The following is a 24865-nucleotide window of genomic DNA, read 5'->3' on the forward strand; positions in this document are numbered from 1 at the left end:
CATACATCAGCATCCCCCAATGTAATAGTTCTATTTCCCATGGTCTCCAAGGATGTCCTTAATACTTGTCTCTCCTTCATTAAAAGTAATGTTTTATAAATAACTTCTAGAAAGAAAAAATTTGCTTGATATGGTTTACTGAATTTTAAAATTTAAGAATACATAAAAGACATTTCAGACATATTCTACCATGATCTTATTATGAAAGTGGGACACTTTTACATTATTAAGAATTACGTTCTTCAAAACCATAAAAATGTAGGTTTCCTACAATTAACTCACATTCCAGGATTTCTGAAGTGTGCGCACAGCCTTCCTATAAACTGGGGACTTTCTGCGGCTCACTGAGTGGAGGGTCATTTGTGGAAGTCATTCCATTCTCTTCACAGCTGCGTCTATATGATCCACTGCAAACATTATATTCAATTGTGAAATACTGAAAGTTTTTGCCATGACAACAAGATAAATTTGCTCACTTTCATCAATGCTATGCAGCATTATACTGGAAGTTCTAGCCAGAGGAATTGGGCAAGAAAAACGGAACTGAAGAAGGAAGCTATTCTGATACACGGATGACATAATCTTTTAATAGATATTCCCAAAGAACCCACAAAAATACTACTGGAACAAATACAGACATTAAGCAAACTTGCATTGTATGAGATAATACACACAAATGTCAGTTCTGTTTATATAGTATGGTAAAAAAAAAAAGTCTAAGATGGATTTTTTTTTAAAAATCCATTCAGTTACCCTCTAATGAATAAAATATTTAGGAATGAATTTATTGAAAGTGTAAAGCACTTGAACAAGAGCAGTCATACCTGAATGAAACTGAAGAAGACTTAAACAAATGGCAAGACATCCATTGTTCATGGATGGTAAGACTAAATATTGTTCTAATACCAATACTACCCACAGGGAACTACAGGTTCAGTATTATAGTTATAAACATCCCAACTGACTTTTTTTTTTCTTTTTTACAGAAATGGAAAAACAGATGCTCCAATTTATATGGCATCAGCAAGTGGCTAGACGATGCAAAACAAACAACTTTCTCTATGGTGAGATTGGGATTGATTAATTTATAGAACAGGAGGAGGGCTTTGTTATGGATCTGGCTGCTTTAGATATGTAGGAATTTCTGGGATACTCTGAGGAATATTGGGGTTCACAGAAAAAGGGGTTCTAATTCTCCCTCTTAATGGCTGCCATCATTTTCCTGAAATTCTCATGGGAACTCAGAGGCAAAGATGTAAAATATCTCTGAGAACAGTACTGTGTCCTTCCTTTGGGGAATTTTCATGTAGGCTGGGTGCAGTCTTGGGTTCTCAGAAGGAAAGAGTGCCCTCTGGAAGAATAAATAACTCACCATGTCCCCTGCTCTATATACCCTAAATCATAGGATCTACATTGAGTTAAGCATGAACAAGAGTATGAGAATTTACTCAACATAGTGACCAGTAAAATTCACATGAAAAAGAGAAAGTCTCATTGACACATCTTACAGAATGGACACAATTTAGTTGAAGAAGGATTTGGGGAAATTGTACATACCAGGCTGCTCAAAGAGTGGCTCAGGTCTTCAGTCAGGGAGACGAATGTTGACAACCTCTAGAGAAGTTCTCATATCGGTGACTGAACTTTTCAGCCCCAGAATTTCTATTTCAGTTGATTTTACATTTTTACCTCTTTACTGATATTCTCTGCTTACTGAGACACCATCCTCATATTCTCCTTTTATCATTGAGCATATTAAAAATCTATAATGTATAACTCTGTTTTATAACTGAAGGATATTTTCCATTAATTGTCTTTTCTCTTGTGTGTGGGACATTCGTTCTTGGTACACTCCATGCCCATAAAACTGGATCTTTTGACTATTTTAAGGTGGCCAGTCTGAAAATCAGATTTTCCTGCATCCAGGGTTTGTTGTGACTGCTTGTTGTTTTTCTTCGTTTGGTCACTTCTTGGCACTAATTGTGTGAAGTCAGTACAATTTGTCATGGATAGTCACTAAAATCTCTTGTCCCGGTAGCTTACTGGCCAGACAGTAAATGGACAGAAATTTCCACATATGCCTAAAATCAACAATAAATTTAAAAGTCCTTGCAGATATGTGGTATGTATACACTGCAACATGGCTTCAACACTCAGTTTATGACTCCACAACTCCACATGTCCTGTTTGTACAAATCTTAATAGTAAACCAGAAATGAGTGCTTAGGTTCTTCTCAGTTCCTTTTTATAAATGCACCCAGTCCTTCTATATACATAGATTGTACATAACCAGGAATATATTGCAGTTTTTCAAGGATCTTATTAGCCAAAGCACCTCATTCCTCAGCCTTCCTCCGAAACATTCGTCTTAGTGTTTTGCTGCCCCAGTGTATTCCTGTGAGCCATGTGGCATCAACTAGTCTATTTGTCTTAAATGTTTTGGGTGAATACCTCTCGGGTAACCACCTAAGCACCCAGAGTTCCCTTAGGTGAAATATATGCAGGTCCTTGGAGAAGGACCTCCATGGATTTGCCATCCAAGTAAAACAGTCAACCAGAAGCCTCTCTGAAAAAGGTCCTTTCTGCTCCCTCTGGTATAGGTTAGTGTAACAGAAATTCAGGCTGTTGTCTGCAAAGCCATACCAAGGTGGTGAGCAGAATGGGACCAGAGTAAAGGAAAATAACCCAAACCTCTCTGACAAGTTTCACCTGCTTTATTTATTTATTTTTTTCTCTTTCCCTCACCTGATTCAAAGTTCCCCTTCTTGCTGTATGATTTTGGTTAGATTCCAGAATTCATAACAATTTTATTCTACTATTTTTGTCATTTTCTTTGTTGCTTTTGTGGATGGCTTGACTCCGGGACTCCCCAAATCCACTATTTTTGCTGTCGACATTCTGTTCCTTTATAACTAACCAACCCTTAAAATTTGTACATAGTGTGAAATACTTCCCCGATAAGCTATGATCTGAAATTCCAGATACATATTTTATTATTTCACTCTGCTTGGGGTTATTCTTTAAGCAGAAGCTTTGTAACATCCTAATGACTGTTTACCATCTTCCTTCTTCCTTTTCTCCCACAGTTATTCTCAAATTGCCTTTGCTTGCCACACATCTTGAACTAGTATGGGGATGGCAGGAATGGTGAGAGTGCCTCTATGGCTATTTTTTGTTTTTCCATATATATATTTTGGAAATATATATATATTTCTTTTAAAAAAAAATATATATATATATATATTTTTTTTAAAGAAGCTTTAGAATACAAAGATGGTACATCCAAGGGATTCTCATATGCCGCACTCCCTACCCCTCCGACACTTTCACACATTATCAACATCCTTCATTACTGTGTTACATTTGTTAAAATTGACAAACCCATGTTGAAGCACAGCTATTGACCATGGACTACATTTTACGATATAGTCTATATTCTGTCCTGCACAATTTTGTAGATCATGACAAAATATCCAATGGCCTGTATCTGTCATTGCAATGTCATGCAAGACAACTCCAATGTCCTGAAAATGCCCTCACATTACTCCTATTCATTCCTCTCTCATCCCTCAGAACCTCTTGTGGTCACTGTCTTTATATCAATGCTAAGAGTTCTTCCAGTACTAGAGTAATATTAAGTCTATTATGTCTACTTTAATAATGTCTACTTTAGTCCACTGTTCATGCCCCAATCTTGAGGATTTGGGGATGGTGATGCCCCCAAAATATACAAATTTTAAAAACAACAACAACAAAAAAACACTATTAAAAAATTGATGGGGCTGAGGGATGGGGAGTGGGGCATATGGGAACCTCTTATGTTTTTTAGGGTAACATTTTATGTGATCTATTAACTTTAAAAAAGATAATTAAAAAAATAAAAATTGAAAAACTAATAATAATGTCTACATTAGTCCATTGTTCATGCCCCAATATTGAGGATTTGGGAATGGCAATGCCCACTCTACTTCTAACTGAGAGGTCGCTTAGATCCCATAGGGCAGATGGATGGAACTATCTTGCTTGCAATTGCAGGCACTCTCTGCTACTTGTAATGGGTGTTCTCAATCATCATCTCCCTGTTAGTTGTCCTGGGCTCATCCAAAGAACTGGAGTGTAGGTGTAGGAACTCTGCTGAAATTCAGAGCTGAAATGGCCCATGGATGGACCAATGATTTAAGTCTCTGGGACATATATTTAACAAGTATAGTGCTAATTAGAGGATCAAATAAAAGGGGCGGGATAGCCATGTGTAGACAACCCAATGAATGAGTATAACTATGTTACATTGGGGAGCATATATACCAAAATAAGGCAGGGAATGGAATTCCTGAGCTGTCTGCCCTCCTTATAGTATCTAGATGTCTCCAGAGCCCCCAGAAGCCCCACTATTTGAGGCACTGTTTACTGTGGCTGTCAAAGAGATCCTGGTAATACTTGCAAAAACATAACCTCAGGCATGGCCTCCCAACTCACTTTGAAATTTCTTGGTATAAAAACTCATTTGTATTTAATATTTCCCCCTTTTGGTCAAGCTGTTTTTCTAGACGCATTGCTAGTTGGTGCTTGGTAACAATCCCCTGGTGCCAGGGAGGCTCATCCCTGTGAGTCATGTCCCATGGAGAGGGGGAGGTAGTGTATTTATATCCTGAGTTTGGCTTAGGGAGAAGTCACATTTAAGCAATAAGGAGGCTTTCAGGAGGTAACACAGGCAATATATCATACTAGGATAAGTTTCAATTTCACAAGGAAAGGCTCATAAGTACAGTCATCGATATCAAGGGTCTGGCTTAACATTCTGCCTTTCTTCAATAGGCACTGTAGCACTCTGGGATTCTTGCTGTTCTATTAGAGAATGTAGCAGAACTGCCCAGAATGGGAGTTCAATGTCCTTTTCATTATTGTGTGATTCGTGAATGGAACTGGCCCTTCCGTAGACAATTTATTGCATGAGTCCTTGGTCTGTTTCCTTCTATTCAGGATTGCACTCACTGTCCGTTCTCTGCTTCTGTCCACCCTGCTAATAATGGGTGAAGCCTTTCTCTTTTGTGAGACTGTGATGGTTTAAAATGTATCACATAGTGTGGTCTTTGGTTGCGATCTGGCTGACCTAGGTATGTAATTATTGGAGGGATTCCTTGAGGGAAATATGTGTTCACTGAGTATGGGCATGTAATTCTCCCACTTCACAGAAGGGCAAAATTCCCCCATATGTCTTGTTGGGGGACTCTCAGGGAAGGACAAAATCTATCTAGGAAAAGGACTGGCTGTCTCCCTTGGGGTTTAGGGATCAGGCTGCAAGCAGGCTGGAATTATCAACAGGATGTGGAGGACTGTGAAAGAACAAATAATCCATAGAGTCTCTTTATTCAGTGTACAATAAATCATAGGATCTGTAGTGAGTTCCTGAACTGAAAAAGGGTGTGGAAAGGCATTTAATATCTCTTGTGATCAGTAAAATTGATTTGAACTGCCAGATTTCAGAGCAATAGCTGCCTGAATCAACTCGATTTGGTGAGAAAGGGTCCAAGCAGGGAAGATACATACTCAGTGCTTGTGTACTCACTACCCACTCTCAGTCTAGACTCCTCAGGAAGGTGTGCAGATGGTAGTCAGGGAGATAATTGGGGCCTGCAGACTTTATACCTAAAACCAACAATCCCCAATGCAGCAGGTGACTTTTGCAGTGGATGGTCATCAACTGGTCATCTAGGGTTGGTCAATAGAAGGTGAATCTAATCCTTTGATGATCTGTTACATGGTAGTTGGTCTGGAATGCCTGCAGTTTAGAGACAGCTTGTGAGCCACACAGACCACTAGTCATTCAAGATAGTCACTTGACTCCCAGAAAGTCTCACAGCAGGAAAGAGAAACACTGATGATGCAGGGAAGGAAGGCCACAAGTTTGGAGTTTATCTAGACCATCAGTGGACTTCATGTAAGGGAAATAACACTGTCATTTAGGTCAGGGTTTGTAATGTAGTATCAGGAGATTGGGTCAGCATTTGGGCCCTCTTGTGGCTCAGGAATATCCTCGGGGGCTTTGATTCTCACCCCCAGTAACTTTGTGGCAGGAACGTTTTTTAAAGGGAGGGTCCTAATATGCCACGGCTCATCTGGCAAACCAACAAGTCAAAAAATTTGCAGAAAAGCAATTAGGAAATATTTTGAGATGAATGAAAACAAATATACTACAACCAAACTTTTGGGATGCAGCAAAGGCAGTACTGAGAGGGAAATTTATACCCCTAAATGATTATATTACAAAAGAAGAAAGAGGAAAAATCAAAGACCTAACTGCACACCGGGAGGAACTAGCAGAAGAACAGCAGACTAAATCCAAAACTAGCAGAAAGAAATTACAAACATGAGATAATAAATAATGAGATAAGAGTATAAAAAGCAAAAACAATAGAGAAGTATTGAGAAAACCAGATGTTGGTTCTTTGGAAAGATCAATAAAGTTGACAAACCTTTAGCTAGACAGACAAAGGAAGAAAGGGAGAGGATGCAAACAAATAACTTCAGAAATGAGCAGGGAACATTACTACTGATCCCACAGGAGTAAAAAAGATCTTGTTCTTCTTTGTCAAAGGTAGCCAATGCAGTATACCAAAAATGCATCGGCTTTTTATAAAGGGAATTTTTTAGGGTAAAGGCTTATAGTTCTGAGGCTGCAAAAATGTCCAGACTGAGGCACCATCAGAGATGCTCTCTCATCAAAGATTGGCTGCTAGCAGAACCTGTAGCCCTGCCACATGGCAAGGCAAACTGGTGGCCTGTGTGTGCTGTCTCCTCCAGGCTGCATTCCCCTTGAGCTAGCTATGGGCAATGAAGCATATGGCAGGGCTAGTCTCTTCATCTTGGAGCTACATTCTGTGCTTAGCCTGTTGGGTATCACATTTCTTCAGCTATGGCAGCTAGAGATCCTCAGGTCTGTCTCACATGGCAGCTTAAAAATGACACCTGTCTGTGTGTTTTGATTCACTCCTCAGTATATAGTATAATAGACACCAGCAAGAGGGTGGAGGCCCAGTCTGTGTCACCCCTCACTGATAAAGTCCAATCAAAGGATCACACACTCACAGGCATGTATTAGTTTAAGTACTTGATCTTCTGGGATTCACAAAAAACTTTAAACTGTTACATATCTTAACAACTACGAACAACTGTATGCCAACAATGTAGACACCTAGATAAACTAGAAACATTCCTAGAAACTCACAAGCAACCTATGTCAACAGAGCAGTTAAATGTAGAGATGAAATCAACATCAAAAACCTCCAAACAATCAGAGAAAGACTTGAAAAGATGACTCTCCAAAGAAGATATACATAGGGCCAGAAGGACCTTGAAAAGATGCTGAACACTCTTAGCCTTTAGGAAAATGCAAATTGAAACCACAATGAGGAAAGAGGATTTGGCTCAACTGATAGAGCTTCTGCCTACTATATAGGATGTTCAGGGTTCAAACTCAGGGCCTCCTGACCTGTGTGGTGAGTTGGCCCACACAGAGTGCCGACACGCTCAAGGAGTGCTGCGCCACGCAGGGTTGTCCCCCACATAGGGGAACCCCAAGCACAAGGTGTGCACCCCAAGAGGAGAGCTGCACCATGCGAAAAAAGCACAGCCTGCCCAGGAGTGGAACCACACACACAGAGAGCTGACACAGCAAGATGATGCAACAAAAAGACACAGATCCCAGTGCTGCTGACAAGAATGCGAGCGGACACAGGAGAACACAAAGTGAATGGACACAGAGAGTAGACAGTGGGGAGGGGGGAGGGGATGTGGAGAGGAATAAATAAAAAATAAACCTTAAAAAAAAAAAGGAAACCACAATGATACCTTTTCACATCCACTAAAACGGTTGCTAATTAAAAACAGAAAATAACATGGGCTTCAAAATGGGCAGAAGTGTTGAATCATAGGCTATAAATTTCTATCATTTATAGATGAACTATTTCACATTAATTTAGATTGCCTTTAGCTACAAAGCCAAGGACTCTGTTTTTGTTTGCTTTCCTATTCCTCACCTTAGTCTTTCTTCTGCCAAGGAAGGCCAAATAGTGCAAGTCTACGCTCACTAACCAGTCAGCTCCATACATTGGAGCCTGTTGTCCTAATAAAGCAAATGTCCCTGAATAATGCATGAGCTGCTCCCCCAGTGTATTAATTGTTATTCTACATCCCGCTAGAGCTCCTGGAAGACATGGTGAAGGAGGCTCCTCGTGACATGGCGGATGAGGAGGCCCCATCTAATGCCGAGGTAGTCACGTTTTCCTTTAAGATAGAAATGTTCCTTTCTCAGATTTATTCTTTTTCAACTAAGCATAGATCTTAATATATGATGATGTACATTACAGATAATGGGTGCTGTTTGGGGGAAGGAATATTTGCAGAGGGATTTCTACTAATAGACCACTGATAAAAGAGGGCATTAAAAATGGCAACACCAGGTCATAACCCATATAGCTGGAGCCTTTTGTCTCAGCACTACTTTTCTTGCTTGGATCAAGACTTTTGTAATTCCTGCCAAAATGGATTTGAGAGAGAAAGCCCCCAGTTAAAGTGTGAGCCTTTCCCACAGGAGCCCACCATATGTATTCATGGGGTCTTTGATTTTATCACTGTGTCCCATTCATTTTTATAAAATCACAAAGATCTGAGAAAAAACAACACAGCATAGTATGATTCTCATTACTCACTTTCTGCAATTGCAGGTGAACTCAAGAAACAACAAAAATGGTAGTTCTTCTGGTTCATGCAACTGTTGTGGGAAAAGTCAAAATAAAATAGGGGGTTTCCTCCAAGCTTTAGGCTGTGGACCCAGCCTGATCCTAGTTTCACTGGGAAATGAGGGTTGGGGTGTGATGAAAGGCTTCCATTAGGGTGTTCTGTCCTTGTTTCTACAGTTCCAAGTAGCAGCTGTGTTCTCTTTAGGTGGTAGATGTTTTAGTGCACAGGGGCTAATGGGAGTTCACGTGTGAGTCTCTGGGGTCTGATTTTGAGTCTGCGTGCATTTAACCAGGTGATATGTAACATTTACAAAGGAAAATTGCTAGGGCCAACTTTCTCAACTTTCTCAAATAAACCCTATCACCACTGAACATATTATGCACATTTACTTCATCCAGCTGCACCTAGGGTGTGCTTTTTATCCCCACAACACAGGTGGAGAAACTGAGTTGCAAAAATGAACAACAGCCTGAGCTGTCTGCTCCTAAGGGGAAGGGCCTAAATGTGAACCTCGATTTTGGCCCCAATTCTGATGCTCTGAGCTACAGACCTGCCCTTTATACTCAGCCATGGGAGTTTCACAGGATTGGGGGTATGATGAAAGGTTTTTTGTTACGGTATTCTGTCCTTGTTTCTAAAGTCCCCAGTAGAAGCTGTGTTCCCTTTAGGTAACTGTAGGATTATCATGTGCAATTCCCTGAGGTGTTATGTCCCACTTACGCAGAGAACTGCCAGTGTCAACTTTCTCAAATACATTGCATGATTTAGCCATTGGATCATTAGACATCAGACAATGGAGTTCTAGCATCTCCCTATATCTTGGAATTACCTGAGTCTACAGAGAAACCAAACTGCCCACCATTTTAAGATAGCCTCAGTAGTCACACAGCCTAGGGCAGCAGGTTGTGCAGATTATCACAGACTTTGGTATAGCTATTAGTGTCAAAAACACACAGAAAGCCCACATGCTTCTGATCGCCCCAAAATTCTCTGTTGTGATAATGACTTGGTCAACCCTGCCAGGGTTGAGGTGTCAGCTCAGCAGCTCGCTCAAAGCAGATAGACATTGGAAGACAATTTACTGCATTTGATATCATCACCATAATGGACCCTATAGATGCTCAAGTTCTATGAGTCCTTGATAAAATAGAACCCAAAGACACTTGGCATTCAAAACATTCGGAACCTGGTGTTCAACACCCTTGCTGAAATGCTCTTGGAGATCTGGCTTAGAGGTAGTCAACACTAAATCCATGTGTCCCTCCATAATGACTGTCACAGTGTTGAAAGGGCAATGATGGAGAGGCTCTAATGCAATGAATACACACACGTAGCATAGAAAAGGAAGACTGGAAGGAAAATTCTATGATTAATAAGTAATGATTATTAAATGATCTCAGGATATTCAAATCTACAATTACCTTTACAACAAAGCACTAGTGAATAGATGCAATAGAATGACTTGCCCAGGATTCAATGTAGTCCACTGAAAGGTAGCTCCTAATCAAGTGGAAATTCCTAAGAACATATAGTAAATTCTTTCTCAGTATATGTATATCCATGGAGGTTGAATTTGTCTGGAGATGTCCCATGATACTGTCAACTTAGGCTAAATATGGAATAATCAGGAGGCATTTTGGGACTATCAATGATAATAAGATATTTTAGTATTATTTATAGACTACGGTCAGTTGTTATAGATTGCCAATAAGGATTTTGATTCCTGCTTCTTCCCTGCTACACTCCTGGCCAACCTGCTTTCAGTACAGAAGATAGCCCCTACAGCCGGTCATAGTGGCTTGTTACACTACAAACTCTACACCCTTTAGTGTCTTGTCCAAGACTAGAACCCTGCCTGAGAAATTTACATGTAACACACCAATATACTGAGAATTACTCTGTATCCTCCTAGCTCCCCAGGAACAACTGAAGGTGGTGCTTCCAAGGACCGAGAGGAGGAGGAAGCCTCACCCAATGCCAAGGTGAGGATGCTATCCTTTGTCTAAGGGAGAGGTGTTGCTTTTTGTATTCTATCTTTTGCAACTGATTTCAGGTAAGGATGCCTGATAGTATGCATTATAGATGGTATATACAGTTTTTTAGGAATGCAGAGTGTTTCATGGGAGTATGTTCCAACTGATCCATGATACAACAGGGTATCCAGAAATGGCAGGAGTAGATTATGAACTATGTTAAAAGTCCTTTTCCTCAGCTCCAATTTTTATTGCGTGGAATAAGAATTTGTAATCACATGCCAAAATGGACCTGAGAGATATTCTAGGAAAAGCTTGTGCCTTAATAGATATGTCCTGCTGTACTTTCTTATGGGGCTTTGCCTTCACCACTGTTTCCTATCTGCTTTTCTAATGGTATCAAGCAAACAAAAGTCCCGTTCAAACAGGGTATAGCATGATGTAATACTCATAGGTTTTTCTCTAATTGCAGGTGGCTGTAGGAATAAGTGAAATGGTACGTATCTAAAATTACTGACATCTGGGAACACATGGAAGATAAGATAACCAGGGTATTGTTAGAATGTTGGTCTGCAGGTATAGTGGCTACAGTTATTGTGAGGAATGAGGATTGGAGGTGTGGCTAAAAAAAAAATGATTTTCAAAGGGAAGCATTATGGGGCATGCTCTAAAGTCCTGAAAGCAGCTGTGTTCCCTCTAGGTGGCACGGATTTGTGTGTAAAGGGGTTAGTGAGTGTCTATGAGTGAGCCTATGTGGTGTGATTGTGAATATGTGACTGTGGGGATGTTAGTGTTTGCTTTCCCAAGAGATGTGTCTAACTCACCCTGTACAATGGCCACTGCAAACTTTCTCAAAAACCAAACCATTAATATTGCACATGTAGCATATATTCACTCATAAAATCTTCACCACAAAATTCTGGTTATGTTTACTCTCCCCACTTCTTACATGCAGACTGAGAGGCACAGATTAATAACCTAAGATCTCGAGTTCCTAAGAGGTAGAGTCAAAATGTGAACACAGGCATGAGGCCCATATGCTGATACTCTGAATAACTCACTCTCACTTGGCTCACAGACATGGTTCATTAGTGGCCACGCAAAGGATTTCCATCATCCGTGTATAGACATTTGCCCAGAGGGCTCCTAAACACTGATCTTATATATTAGGAAGCCTGAGGGTCACATAACCCAGGCTACCATTAGGGGCATTTTACGAGATACTTAGACATAGCTGTTTGTGTCAAAAGCAACAGAAGTCCTCATGTTTCTGCCAAGCTCACAGATTGTCAGATTGTGAGGCATCGGTAGGACAAGCCTGACAATCTTTGCCAGTGCTGGGTCACTGCTAAGTACCTGGCCCAACCAGATAATAATCAGGGACTTGTTTTCATCTATTTGATAACTTTATCACCTTGAGCCCTTCAGATGATCAAATCTAAGCTACACAATAAATAATAAGATTGTAAAGTCCCACTTAGTCATTAGCCTACTTTCCATCGCCCTTCTTGCAACTCTCTTGTAGCGTTGGTATAGAGCCTCAGTGCTCAACCTGTGCCTCCCTCCTCGTGAACTGGCCCACTGTGGCTGGTTAGTGTGAGCATGGAGAGTCACATTGATGTGGGCTATGGGTGGAAGGCTCTTTGTCTCTTCAGAGATAACTAAGTTGTTTGACTTGTGGGTGTGGAATGGTAAGAGGCTGCAGTCCTGCCCTTAGGGACAGTGGAAGCGGAAGCGGCTCCAGTCCGAGGAAATGTTTAACAATGCAAGAGCTATAAACTTTAAGTATTTAGGGGAAATGCAAAAACCAAATAAGCTAAAGGCTTATCTAGAATGTCTGGAGTCCATGCTAAAAGCTTACCTAAGATGTGGAAGAGATATATGCTAATTGAAGCCTATTGAAAACTGAAACAAAGAGACCATTTGGCCTTTCCTCTCTGTATAAAAGGCATTTGAAAATCTTGTTCGGGGCTCGGGATTCAAACTGAAAGCTCCCGAGTCCGGCCGGCCGTCAATAAACCATTTTTCCTTCTCAAAATCATTCCTGAGTCCTGGCCTCTCTATACTCAAATAATTGAACTTCTCTTAAATTCCACAACATTTTTGGTGACTCTGGTAGGATAATAAATGAAGGCCAGAGATGGTAGCATTTTGCTGCCCCTTCCAAGTCCCCAAGGAAGCCGGGAGGACTCGGGTGAACCCCAAATCTGGGCGCCCCTGGATTCAATTTAATCCAGAAAAGATGTGGGCTCCACCAGAATCTTCCCGACAAAAATCGAGGGCAATGGAAGGTCTGAAGAGAAAGAGTCTGGGAATGAAAAAGAACTCCGAACATGGAAGAAGGTAAGACTCCCCGGGTGAGCACAGTCTGGAAGGCCCTAGCTTTAATTGCTAGGAAGGGGAGGCTGATCACCTCCCGAGAGAACCCTAGTAGCCCCAGAAGGCTGGGGGGAAGCCGTTCTCTCTAGGCTTGGGAAAAGGAGGAAAACCTGGGAAAAGCCCTGGTGTTTTGGGTTTGTCTAACTGCATGTTAGAATCTGGTACTGGTCTTATATCCACTAAAGGAGTGGGGTCTCGATTTTAATAGGAAGGGCTATTTATAGGTTCAAGTCCTAATGTCCTGGAAATTGGTCTAGATTAAGGGAAACAAAACTTGGCTACAGGAAAATGGATCGGCTTTTCTGGTGGAGCTTGGTCTGGGTGTAAAGTTTAAACAGTGGAAAAGTCTAGCTGAAATCTTTTGTTATGGTGCTAATTTGTGAATGAATTCGCTTTATACCAAATGTTAAGTGTTCTGAGGTTTGTGATGGCTGTCGGGGCAGCCATGGTGAAAATAAATATATAAACTTGTGGGTCAGATTAGTGACCTTTGTGCTTCTGTCTGTGTCAGCTCAAGGCTAGTGTTGGAGTTGTGTCCTTATGTAAAGTGGAATTACAGCTGAGCTGGAGCCCTCCCTTGCCATTGGCAAGGGAGTGAAATGATTCTGGGGCAAAAGCTGAGGAGTCTGGCTGTTTGCGGAGTCTAGATGTTTGTGCATGCTCTGCGGTCTTGTCTCTGGTCTGGCCCTTTGCCGGGGCTTGGAGGCCATCTGTGTCCACGCCAAGCACCCAAGTTTGTTGGGAATGTCCCAGTCAGGGCGGCTGGGTTCCTGGGAGAGTTGCCAAATTTGAGTAGGTTCTGTCTGCCCATTTTGGCTGAAAGCTGGAAAGCGGGGAGCGGCTTGCCCCTTTCCAGTGAGTCCACCCTTCTATTCATAAGCCGCATTCCTGTTTGTTGTGCACCCGACTGCCTGGAACGGGGGGAAGTGAAGGAGGTGAAAAGCAGAATCAGAATAAATGCAGTAAAGTTTCCTCCTTAGGGTGTCAAAGCCAAAATACGTTTGCATTCTGCTCAGGTTCTTAGAAGGTATTGTAGTAACCTTAAGTAAGAGAATGTGTTCTGTGAAGGTAAAATTTGTCTTAAGGGTATAAATAATTATAAAAGTTTTACAAAGCATTGTTTAAGGTATTTAAGTGGCTAACTGCAGAAAGTCATTATTTAACAAAACTGAATTGATAATAATAATAATAAAAGGCAATTTTATAACAAAACTTATTCAGCAGCCAATCTCCCCTGCCAACTTGCTTCCAAAAAAAAAAAAACTGTTTCTGGTATTACATGCTACTAAGTATTTAAAGTGAAGAAAAGTTCATTATTTTAACAAACTTGTTTAGTATTAATGGCAATTATATGTTGTAAGAAGTTTGCCTGGTAACTTAGTATGTGGGATATATGGAGTGTGTTTTTATTGTTAAGGAAACAGAAGATGATTTTGTCCTAAGATAAAATGATTGATTATTGGAAAGAGTAGAGTGTGGGACAGAACCTGAATGAATACTGAAAGTGTAGAAGGTTTGTGGAAGGGAAATTTTTATGATTAAAATTGAACAAGATCAATATACAAAGAAAATCTTTTATCAATAGCTTCTTGTGCTTTAACCTCATCATTTCCTCAGTGTTTAAAGAAGTCTTACCTCTTTTAAAAGAACATTTATGTTCTAGAAATCAAATCCTGAAAAGTAGTTTTTTATTTCAAACTGCAAGAGATTCATTCTTTTACTTTAAAGGAAAAATTAAGGTAATAAGTTCATTTAATATGTTATAAGTCGAATGAAAGGTATTTAAAGGTGTTATAAAATTAATAGGTTTTTAAAAAAATTAATAAAAACTGTAACTAAGAGTTAAAATCATTTATAAATGCATTTATATTATAAAACAGTGGAAAGACAATAACTGAGATTATAGCTGGGTGAATTTAGCCTGAAACTATTATTTAAGTGTAAATTCTACACTAACCTTTCCTTTGTTTATGGTTACTTCAAGCCTAACCTCGCCCTTTGCCTTTGCCTATGGTTATTTCATAATTGAGAAGAGCTGGGACATCACTGTCTCCTCTCCTGGTATTAGTAACCCTTTCTCTCATGAATTCAAGTGTAAACTAAATAAATGGCTGCCTGATGGAATAAGGTTAAATGACCACTGGAGTTTTATTATCTCCAAAATCAAAAAGGGGAGGTGGAGGGGGAGAAGTCTCCTGCCTTGACGGTCAGTGTTCCTAAGAGTGGCAATTCATGAGAGAAAGCAGTCTGTCTCCCTGAGGCTTCAAATAGCCTCAGTAAATATATATAAAATTAATCTTGTTGCTTATCCAAAATTCTGCTAATTTCAAAGTAAAATATAAAGTTCTAAAACAAAATGGTGCTAAGGCATTGAGAACATTTTGGTTATTACAATCCATTAAGTAAGAAAGAAAATTCTTGTGGTAAACTGCATGGTCATAGTGCAAATTAAGAAGAGTTTCAAAAGTCTTTGAAAAGTTTAAAGTAACTAAAGTCATGTTGTTGTGTCAAACTATTCATGTCTGCCTATTTGCTCAAATTGTTGAGGTTAAATATGCAGTTATATAAGTAATATGTATTTCTGGACCCCTAATTAATTAAGCTAAACAGTATATAAAATAATGCAAATTACAAGTAATATCAATGAGTTGTGTTTGTGTCTAACTCTTTGTGTCTGCCCATTTTTAAAAAATGCTCAATGTATGTCTTCATACATCAGGATAATATCAAATTAACAAATAAAAATTCTTAAAAGAGGTCTATTCAAATTGTTAAAAATTAAATATGCAGTTATATTTATAAATATTCTTAAAGCCCAAATTGAACTAAGCAGGATGAAAAAGTCATAGAAATCTGATTATGGAAACAATTGGGAAAGGGCCTCCTCTTTGCAAGAGCTTTTAAGGCAAGACTAGGTGTGGCAGATTAAACCTATCTACTAGGCTAGGGAATTAAGAATCAGTTTGCCTGGTAATTTCCCAGTTTAAACCTTTGTCAGCCATAAATTGCAAAAAAAAAAAAAAAAAACACACACACAAAGATTAGGTTAATTTTCACATAAGAAAAATGTTGATGTAACCTGGCGGCCTGCTGCCTCAGTCTCCCACTCCCGGGTTGGACAGCAGTGGAGGAGACCAGTTTAGGCCAGTCCTATGGGCAGTGGAAGGATGCCCAAGAAGGAGCTAACTAAGTCGGTGCCATTTCAGCACTAAATTCTATTCCTTATTTGAAAAAGGGGGGAGCAGGTAAAAACTAAAATGGTTGGAATGTGATAGAGGAAGCAGTTAAATCAAACTTTTGCGTGGGAAAGTTAAATCTCAGATAAGCTGTAACTTCTGAAGTATCCAATCTATGGAAAAACAGGAAGAGCTTGCATGCTAGGCTTAGAGGTATAAATTGTGTCATTTTTCTTTGTTCGTGGCACCAGCCATATCTGGCTCTGCACCCCTTCTTGCAAAATTGAGAATAAATTATTTTCTTCTCCACAATCTGGTGAGCCTTATTTTCTTCCAGAAGATTTCTTTCCAACAAAATAAAGGTAATTAGTGGCTCTATTAACAAATTTCAGTAAGTAAAGGAAAGTCCATAAAAACTATGGAGAGATCTTTCCTGGGTTATGATTTAAAAAAAAAAAATTAAGTAATTGTGTAATGTGTTTTAAAACCTGGTAGTCAGTATGCATGTGTTTTAAAACCTGGTAGTCAGTTATGCTTTTAAATTAATAATTTTCATAACTTAAAGAAAAAAAGTTTTTAGCTTCCTGTAAGGGAAAAAGAGAACATTCCTTGCATAAACTATTATGGTTTCAATTTTATTTAACTTAAGTGTAATCTCCCATAGTTAATTTATAAACTAAATTAACATTATGTACGAAATCTTTAGAGTAATGAAAATTGTAAGTTCACATTGGTGAAATTAGGCTAAAGGAAAAAGATTGTAGATATGCTCTCTTAAATAAAGAGTAAATTTCTTTCATTGGTAATTGTAATTTAGTAAGTTTATTTAAACATGAGGTGTCTAGTCAATGCGGTTATAGTCAATTATAAAGAGTTTGTAAAACATCTTCCAAACTGAAAATGTTTAAATAGTTCTAGTTGTAGAAGTCATTGTTAACTAAAGAAACTTAGATTGGTATTGGTAGCAGAAATAACTTCATGATAATAAACCTGTCTGAAGGCCACTGCAAAATACACATTTAAGTAAATGGTAATAAAAAGTTGTCTTGATTCTATTGGAAATATTCTGTTTTCATTCTAACAATGAAAAATAATATTTTTCCTCTATTACTAAAGTGAAGTACCTACTGTTATCTTCATAGTAAAATTGTGTAAGTAAATAGTCATTTGATATATGTATTGCGTTAAGTTGTTTAAAATATATATAAAAACAAGGAATCAACTTTAACATTGTCAAACTCTTGTGCATTCAAACCAGGCCTTGTATACATTACAGGTGGCCTCTCCATGTGAGTTATTGGCTAGGCTGGTCACTGACCCCTCAATTAAAAATATGTGCTATATCAGTCTCTGGTTCTGCTCCTGAAGTCGATGGAAACTATATTGCAGTTTCAAGCTCCTGCAGCAGCCAATAATGACTCGGTACAGCCAAGTGTACAATGGATATCGCCTCCAGACTGGCACTGTTCCATGGTGCCAGAGAGCACTATGCACCAGGCTAGTAGAATACTGGAAAATCTCTCTAAGATGAAGGATGCTGTAACTTGCTCACTGCGTTGAAGAACATGCTAAGTGGAGCCATGATACCAGGATACTGTAAGTAAAACTTAAACACAATTGGCATTATGGCCTGCTCTCATGGAGAGATAACATGTAAAGTATTACAAACCTGAAACTCAAAACTAATAATTGCAACTCTGAATCCTTATGCATTAAGTAATACATTAGTTAATATTAAGTGCTGTACTTTTATCCTGTACTAAATATATGCCTAATAATTGTAATGTTATCTTTTCTATTTTGGATCAAGTGCAGAAGTATATTAGACATGTTAAATTCCTGGTAAAATCATTTTCAAAACAGTTAATAACATGTCTATAGAATAAGGTGGCAGTCTCAGCCACCTTCTATATTCTGCTGTACTCTGGTGTGTAGCAAAAGTGAGGCTTGCTTGCTGATGGTGAGTCACCTATTGAACAAGTCAAAATTGCTAGAAATTGTACAATGAAAATCAAGGTGTAAAAATCTTTATTCCGTAGTTCTGATCACTCCCACAGGTGAAAGCTAAGAGTATTTCCAACTTAGTGTTCTAATCCTGAGTGAAGCCAGTTGCCCAAGGAGTGCCAGTTCACCAGGAGCATCTGACAGAGCGAATGAGTGTCAATCATTGAACAGCTTGGAATGTGTCTTCAGACAAAGCTAAGTGTCTGTTGCAATTTCTCTCTAAAGATGGATAACTTAAAAAAATATATATGCTGTTCCCACCAGCTTTTAAGGAATGCCATCTTTATAGGCACCTAACCTTGTCTACCTCTGTAATCCAATGTGTCCTCTTTTAAAAACAGGTATTCCAAATTTTAAATTAAGTTTGTTTCTTTCAGAGTGAACATCTTATTGACCATATGAAAACTTCATCCAACTTCGTACAGAATGCCAGATCCATCTTCCTCCAGTTAAAATAAATTAAAGAGTTTTACACCTTATTAGGCAATGACTACAGCCCATGGCCAGCAGGAAGCAGTTACAGAAAAGAGATCGTCTCCCTTCAGCACCCCTTTTAAATTAAAGGTGTAAACTCTTTAAGAGTAAAATAAAAGTAATAGATGGATCTGGAACCTGACTGGAAATCCACGTGAGTGCCAGTGGCAGCAGAATAAGTGCAGGAGGCCCCTGCCCAAGATTCTGCTGTCCAGAATGAAAAGTTCTAAACTTCTAAAAACAGTCCTGGATGCTCTACTAAAGACTGATAAATAATCAATCAAGACAACAAACAGCCATCCACCTCATAGCTCCAACAATAATTATGCCAAAGCTTAGCAATTCAAACTTTGGCAGAAGGGGGGGAATGATGTGGGCTATGGGTGGAAGGCTCTTTGTCTCTTCAGAGATAACTAAGTTGTTTGACTTGTGGGTGTGGAATGGTAAGAGGCTGCAGTCCTGCCCTTAGGGACAGTGGAAGCGGAAGCGGCTCCAGTCCGAGGAAATGTTTAACAATGCAAGAGCTATAAACTTTAAGTATTTAGGGGAAATGCAAAAACCAAATAAGCTAAAGGCTTATCTAGAATGTCTGGAGTCCATGCTAAAAGCTTACCTAAGATGTGGAAGAGATATATGCTAATTGAAGCCTATTGAAAACTGAAACAAAGAGACCATTTGGCCTTTCCTCTCTGTATAAAAGGCATTTGAAAATCTTGTTCGGGGCTCGGGATTCAAACTGAAAGCTCCCGAGTCCGGCCGGCCGTCAATAAACCATTTTTCCTTCTCAAAATCATTCCTGAGTCCTGGCCTCTCTATACTCAAATAATTGAACTTCTCTTAAATTCCACAACAACATCACTCAACAAATGTGCATAAGTGATAAAGAAAAGGAAGATGGAGGGAAAATATTATGTAGTCACAATTGCTTATTTTGAAATGGTAGCGTATCAGTATTATCAAAACCACTGTAATTATCTTTATAAGAAAGGACTAATGATTCAATACAATAGAATACTTTGCCTAGAATTAAATCCAGTCCACCAATAAAAGTTCGCTTATTATAAAGAGAAAAATACTTCATAAGAGGTGAGAATTCTAGCAGGAGCACTCTGAATGTGTGGAATTTGAAATGATCTCGGAAAGTTCAACAGGACAGTGACAATTAGTCTAGCTTCAAAACGGTCAGGAGGAATGATGGGACTCTGTCAATGAATCATAGTGTCTGTTTTAGTACCATTTATAGATTATTTCACGTTACAATGGGATGCCGTTACATACACAACCAAAGAAACTTATTTCTCATTTGTTTTCTGCTCCTGCTCTTTACAATCCTTCCGCCCAGGAGGTTGGTCCAGCAACTGATCATTCCAGGCTTATTGTCCATCTATCCCCTTGCTCTCTTGGCTGTTACCACATCAGGTGCAGCTCTCTTAATAACCAATGAGGAACATCCCAATGTACTGACAGTGACTCTATCCTTCTAGCTCCCCCTGAGGACCTGGTGGAGGAGATTCCTAGGGATAGGTCAGAGGAGGAGGTCCCATCTAATTCCAAGGTAAGGTTGCCTTTCTTTGTCTGAGCTAAAATTGTCACTTTATTATTTTTCAAATGAGTTCAGATATGAAAATCTGACCATGTAATTATAGATGATGTATGATTCCTTTGTTTGGGGGAGGCTTCAATGGGAACCTATAATTAACTGACCCTGGATTCAAGAGGGTGGCAGCAACCAGGTACACAGTACAGTGACTTTTCCTCACTGGCAGTTTTTCCTCCTAGGATTTAAAATATTTTATCACCCAACCTAAATTCTCGACCTAAATATACTTGAGAGAAGCATCGTTCAGGAAAAGCTTGTGCCATTGCACACATCTGTTGCAGTGATTTATGGAGACTCATTTGACCCGATTCTCATTTGCTTTTCTAAAGGTACGCAGAGAACAAAAGCCGGTGCAAACACTATACAGCATGGTCGAGCCCTCAGAGTACTGTGGGTTTTTTGCTTGTTTTTTGCCTAATTGTAGGTGGCCTCAGGAACAAGGAAAAATGGTATGTATTGTGGAATCGCTCACTTATTGAGAATGAAGCTAAGATTAAATAAAACCCAGGCTTTTGTGGTTCCTGTGGTGTGGGAACCCTGAAATCACTTTCCAGATGGGAATGAGTTATGGGGACTGTTTCTGTTCTGGGTAAAGAAAAATGGCCATGTTCTACAGTCCTTGTAAACAGCTGTGTTCCCTTTAGGTGGTGTGGGTTTGCATGTGGCAGTTGAGTGGGAATTGCACTTATGAATAGGTTGTGATTGTGAAGGTTAGGTGAGGGTGAGTGTGTTTCCCTGTGAGGTATTTCCCAACTATGCAGGACAATTATTGTCAACTTTCTCAAATGTATCCCTTCATGACTGCACACTTTACATATACTGATTCAATCAATCCACAGAACGACAGTACCACGGCTTTGTTTAATATTTCCCCACACCTTGGGTGGAAAAACTGTGGTGCAGAGATGAATAGCCTAGGATTTCAAGCTCCTACATATAGGAGCCTCTTTGTGAAATCAGGCATGCAGCCCCAGTGCTGATGATGCCCCAAGCCACTATCTTCATTCACTGCTCAGCCATGGCGTCAGTGTACACCATGCAAGGGAAGCTGAACCTCCACTTGTATTCCTGGAAGTATCCAACCTGCAGAGACCCCAATCCTTACTCCTCATTGTAAGTAGTCTCAGTGGTGTCATGAGACCAAAGAGGTGACAGATGCCTTTACCCACTACGGCCTCGACACAATACCACACAGAGAAAGCCCCCATTCTTGTGGTCAGTTCAGAGATTCTGAGAGGTGTTTACTGTAGTAAATCCTCCAACCTGGCCCCAACCAGATAAGTATCAGGGTTATGTTTTAGTGTATTTGATAACATCATCAACATGAGCTTTAGAAATGTTCAAATCCTGTAGCTCCACAACCAAGGGACAGTGACAATAAGAACTCAAGTTACCGCTTCATGACCAGCCTGGTGCACATGATGTGGGCTATGGGTGGAAGGCTCTTTGTCTCTTCAGAGATAACCTAAACTATCTGTGACTTGTGGGTGTGGGATGATAAAAGGCTGCAGTCCTGCCCTGGGTGAGCAGGAAATAGTTTAACAATGCAAGGTCTATAAACTTAAGTATTCAGGGGAAATGCAAACCAAATATGCTAAAAGTTATGGAATGCCTGAGGTCCATGCTAAAAGCTTACCTAAGATGTGGAAATATATGCTAATTCAAGCCTATTGAGAACTGAAACAAAAGGACCATTTGGCCTTTCCTCTCTGTATAAAAGGGACTAAAAATCTTGTTCGAGCCAATCCCGAGCCCGGCTGGCCCTCAATAAACCATTTTTCCTTCTCAAACTCATTCCTGAGTCCTGGCCTCTCTATACTCAAATAATTGAACTTCTCCCAAATTCTACAACACACATAGTCCTTATTTCAAGTCTTACAGCGGAGTTAGAGTCTAAATGCTAACCCCACACTTCCCCTTAGCCATGGGGAGTGTAAACATGGACAACAAACACAGCCAATGAACACACACACGGGGTATAGAAAAGGAAGACTGGAAGAAAAAATATTACATGATATGTAACTGTCAATTTTAAATGGTAGTATTTTAGTAGTTTCCAACCTTGTTTAATTGATTATATTTGTGACAAATGATTAGTGAATAAATACAATAGAATGTTCTCTCTAGAATTGAATCCAGTCCCACAACAAAAGGTTATGAATAAAAATGTCTTTAAAACAATTATTCTATTGTTACATTTTGGGAAGAAAATACATTGTTGGCATTCAATCAAGTGCAAAATCCTATACAACAGCTAATAAACGCAGTGTAGTATAGGTGGAACTATGGAGGCTAAAATGGTTTTTGAACATGTCAAGATAGTGGCATTTGAGTTTGGCTTCAAAACGGCAGGAGGAGTAATGGATTGCACAAGACATGGGGCAGCTTAATAGTGAACCCTGTGGTGGATGACGGACTTTTGTTAACAGTACGAACATGCGAACATTCTTAATGTGAATTACAGCAAATGTTTAATACAAATACATGGTGCTGATAATAGGGTGTTTTATGGGGAAATTTTTCTCCATCAACTATACCTAATGCAAGCTTTAGACCATACTTAGTAGTAATATTTGGATGTTATTTTATCAATTATAACAAGCATTCCACAACGATGCAGGATGTTTGTGGTAGGGTAGTATTATCCAAAGGGGTGCTGATGCAAAGCCCCAGAAATATTCTGGTTTTTTAAAGGGTATTTATTTGGGGTAGAAGCTTATAGTTACAAGGCCCTAAAGAGTCCAACTCAAGGTACCCTAAGTGGTATTTTCTCACCAAATGTCTGTTACTACATGTTGAACAAGATGGCTGCTGACCTCTTCAGGGTTCAGCCTTCCTCTTTCCTCTTAAGGCTCCATGGGTCTAGCTTCTTCTGATCTTAGCGTAGGCTGCCATAAGGCTCATCTCTCTTCAGGGCTCATTTCTTTCCAGGCTCAGTTCTAGTCTCTTCACAAGGTCAGCTGTTTACTATCAGGGGAACAGCTCTTCTCTCTTCCCAGGGCCCCTGCCATGTCTATGGAGCTGTCTCTCTCCCTCTGTGTATATTCTCTGTGTGCCTCCCTTTGTCTAAGAGTCTGTTCTATCAGCCCACCAAGGCAGTGGGGAACTCAACGCTGCACACCCTAATGATGTAGTCAAATCAAAGCCCTAATCTTGATTTAATCAAGTAAATGCAAAGTCTTTGAATTTAAGTCAGTCAAAGGGTATCATGCCCAGAGGAACAGGTCAGTTTACAAATGTAATCAATATCCCTTTCTGGAATTTATAAATAATATCAAACCGCCCCAGGTGTTGTATGGGGATTCTGTATGTTACACATGATTCTCTCGTAAACTCCCAACTTCTTTCAAAAAATACAAATGAGAGAAACTATATTATCAATTATTATTAACTACTTTCTATTATTGTTTTAGTATTAATCATTTGTTAAAGATGGTGACGAGCTAATAAATGTCAAGCTAAACCAATTTTTCTTCCTTGTACCTTAAATATATTTGTTTTAATGATCTGGATATCCTTTTGTTTCTGCTACTTTATCATCACAGTAAATAATGAAGCTTTTTTGTTATTGCTACTTTACATTATAATCAATAATGAAGCTGTCATTTCTCAGAGCTTACTAAAAGAGGCAGTAGAGCATTATGATTAAGATTCCATACTCTGGAACTAAACCACATAAACTGAAATCCCACCTCTGCCACTTAATTAGTTGCATGACCTTGGGCAACATACTTAGCCCTCTCATCAGTAAATTAAGAACCAGTGTTATTGCCCCTTTATCTTACCCATTGGCTCTTTTGCAGTTGCTTTAGCATTTATATGCTTACTGGCCTTTATATGCTTACTCACTCCAGAAAGGGACTCCAAAGGCAAAAGAGAGAAAAAAGACCAAAACAGTGCTTTTGAATTTCAAAAGAGGTTTTTAAAGCAAATGACAGAATAGTATTGAAAGAAAAGGGGTTTGAGTTAACATAGGCTGCTCATTTTTTGTTTTGCTTTGTTTAAAAGTCTAAGCTCTAAAGGTCTCAGGGCTTAAAGAATGTTCTTCCCTTTGAAGAAGATATTGAGAATAGAAAAGAGGCAGGCTGGCACACTCCCAGACTTGATGGAGTACCCATGTGTGTTTATGTGGAGGGAGAAAGAGAGAAAGAAGACAATTTGGGCAATATGTCCTATGGACCAGCCACTTGCATCTCAGGATAAGGGCTGGTAGGAGAGTGAGAATGTCCAGTTACTGAAAACTCAGAGCCCTATGCTTGTCTTAGGAGGAAGAATCATGCTTTTCTTGGCATCCAGCATGGTGTTTGAGCATCAGGAAACATGTGACTTCTGCAGTCACACAGGACCCTGTGCATGGTTTAATGCTTGTAGCCGTCTTGAGATTCTTAATACATTTTAAACATGGGACCTCACATTTTCATATTGAACCAGGCCCCACAAATTACGTATGTGATCCTGTCTATGCAAAGGGGCCTGAAACAATTCTGAGTACCCAGCATATAATAGGAGACTAAAATATT

The 24865-nt window shown here is 39.4% G+C and overlaps 1 protein-coding gene across 3 annotated transcripts in view; it reads right to left on the reverse strand.

Moving 5' to 3' along the window:
* The window catches only part of LOC131273796 (protein IWS1 homolog), a 119909-nt gene that overhangs the window by 81740 nt on the left and 13304 nt on the right, over window positions 1-24865 (reverse strand). The window lies entirely within an intron of this gene.

This window comes from Dasypus novemcinctus, chromosome 17 (genome assembly GCF_030445035.2).
Source record: "Dasypus novemcinctus isolate mDasNov1 chromosome 17, mDasNov1.1.hap2, whole genome shotgun sequence".
Classification (NCBI taxonomy): Eukaryota; Metazoa; Chordata; class Mammalia; order Cingulata; family Dasypodidae; genus Dasypus; species Dasypus novemcinctus.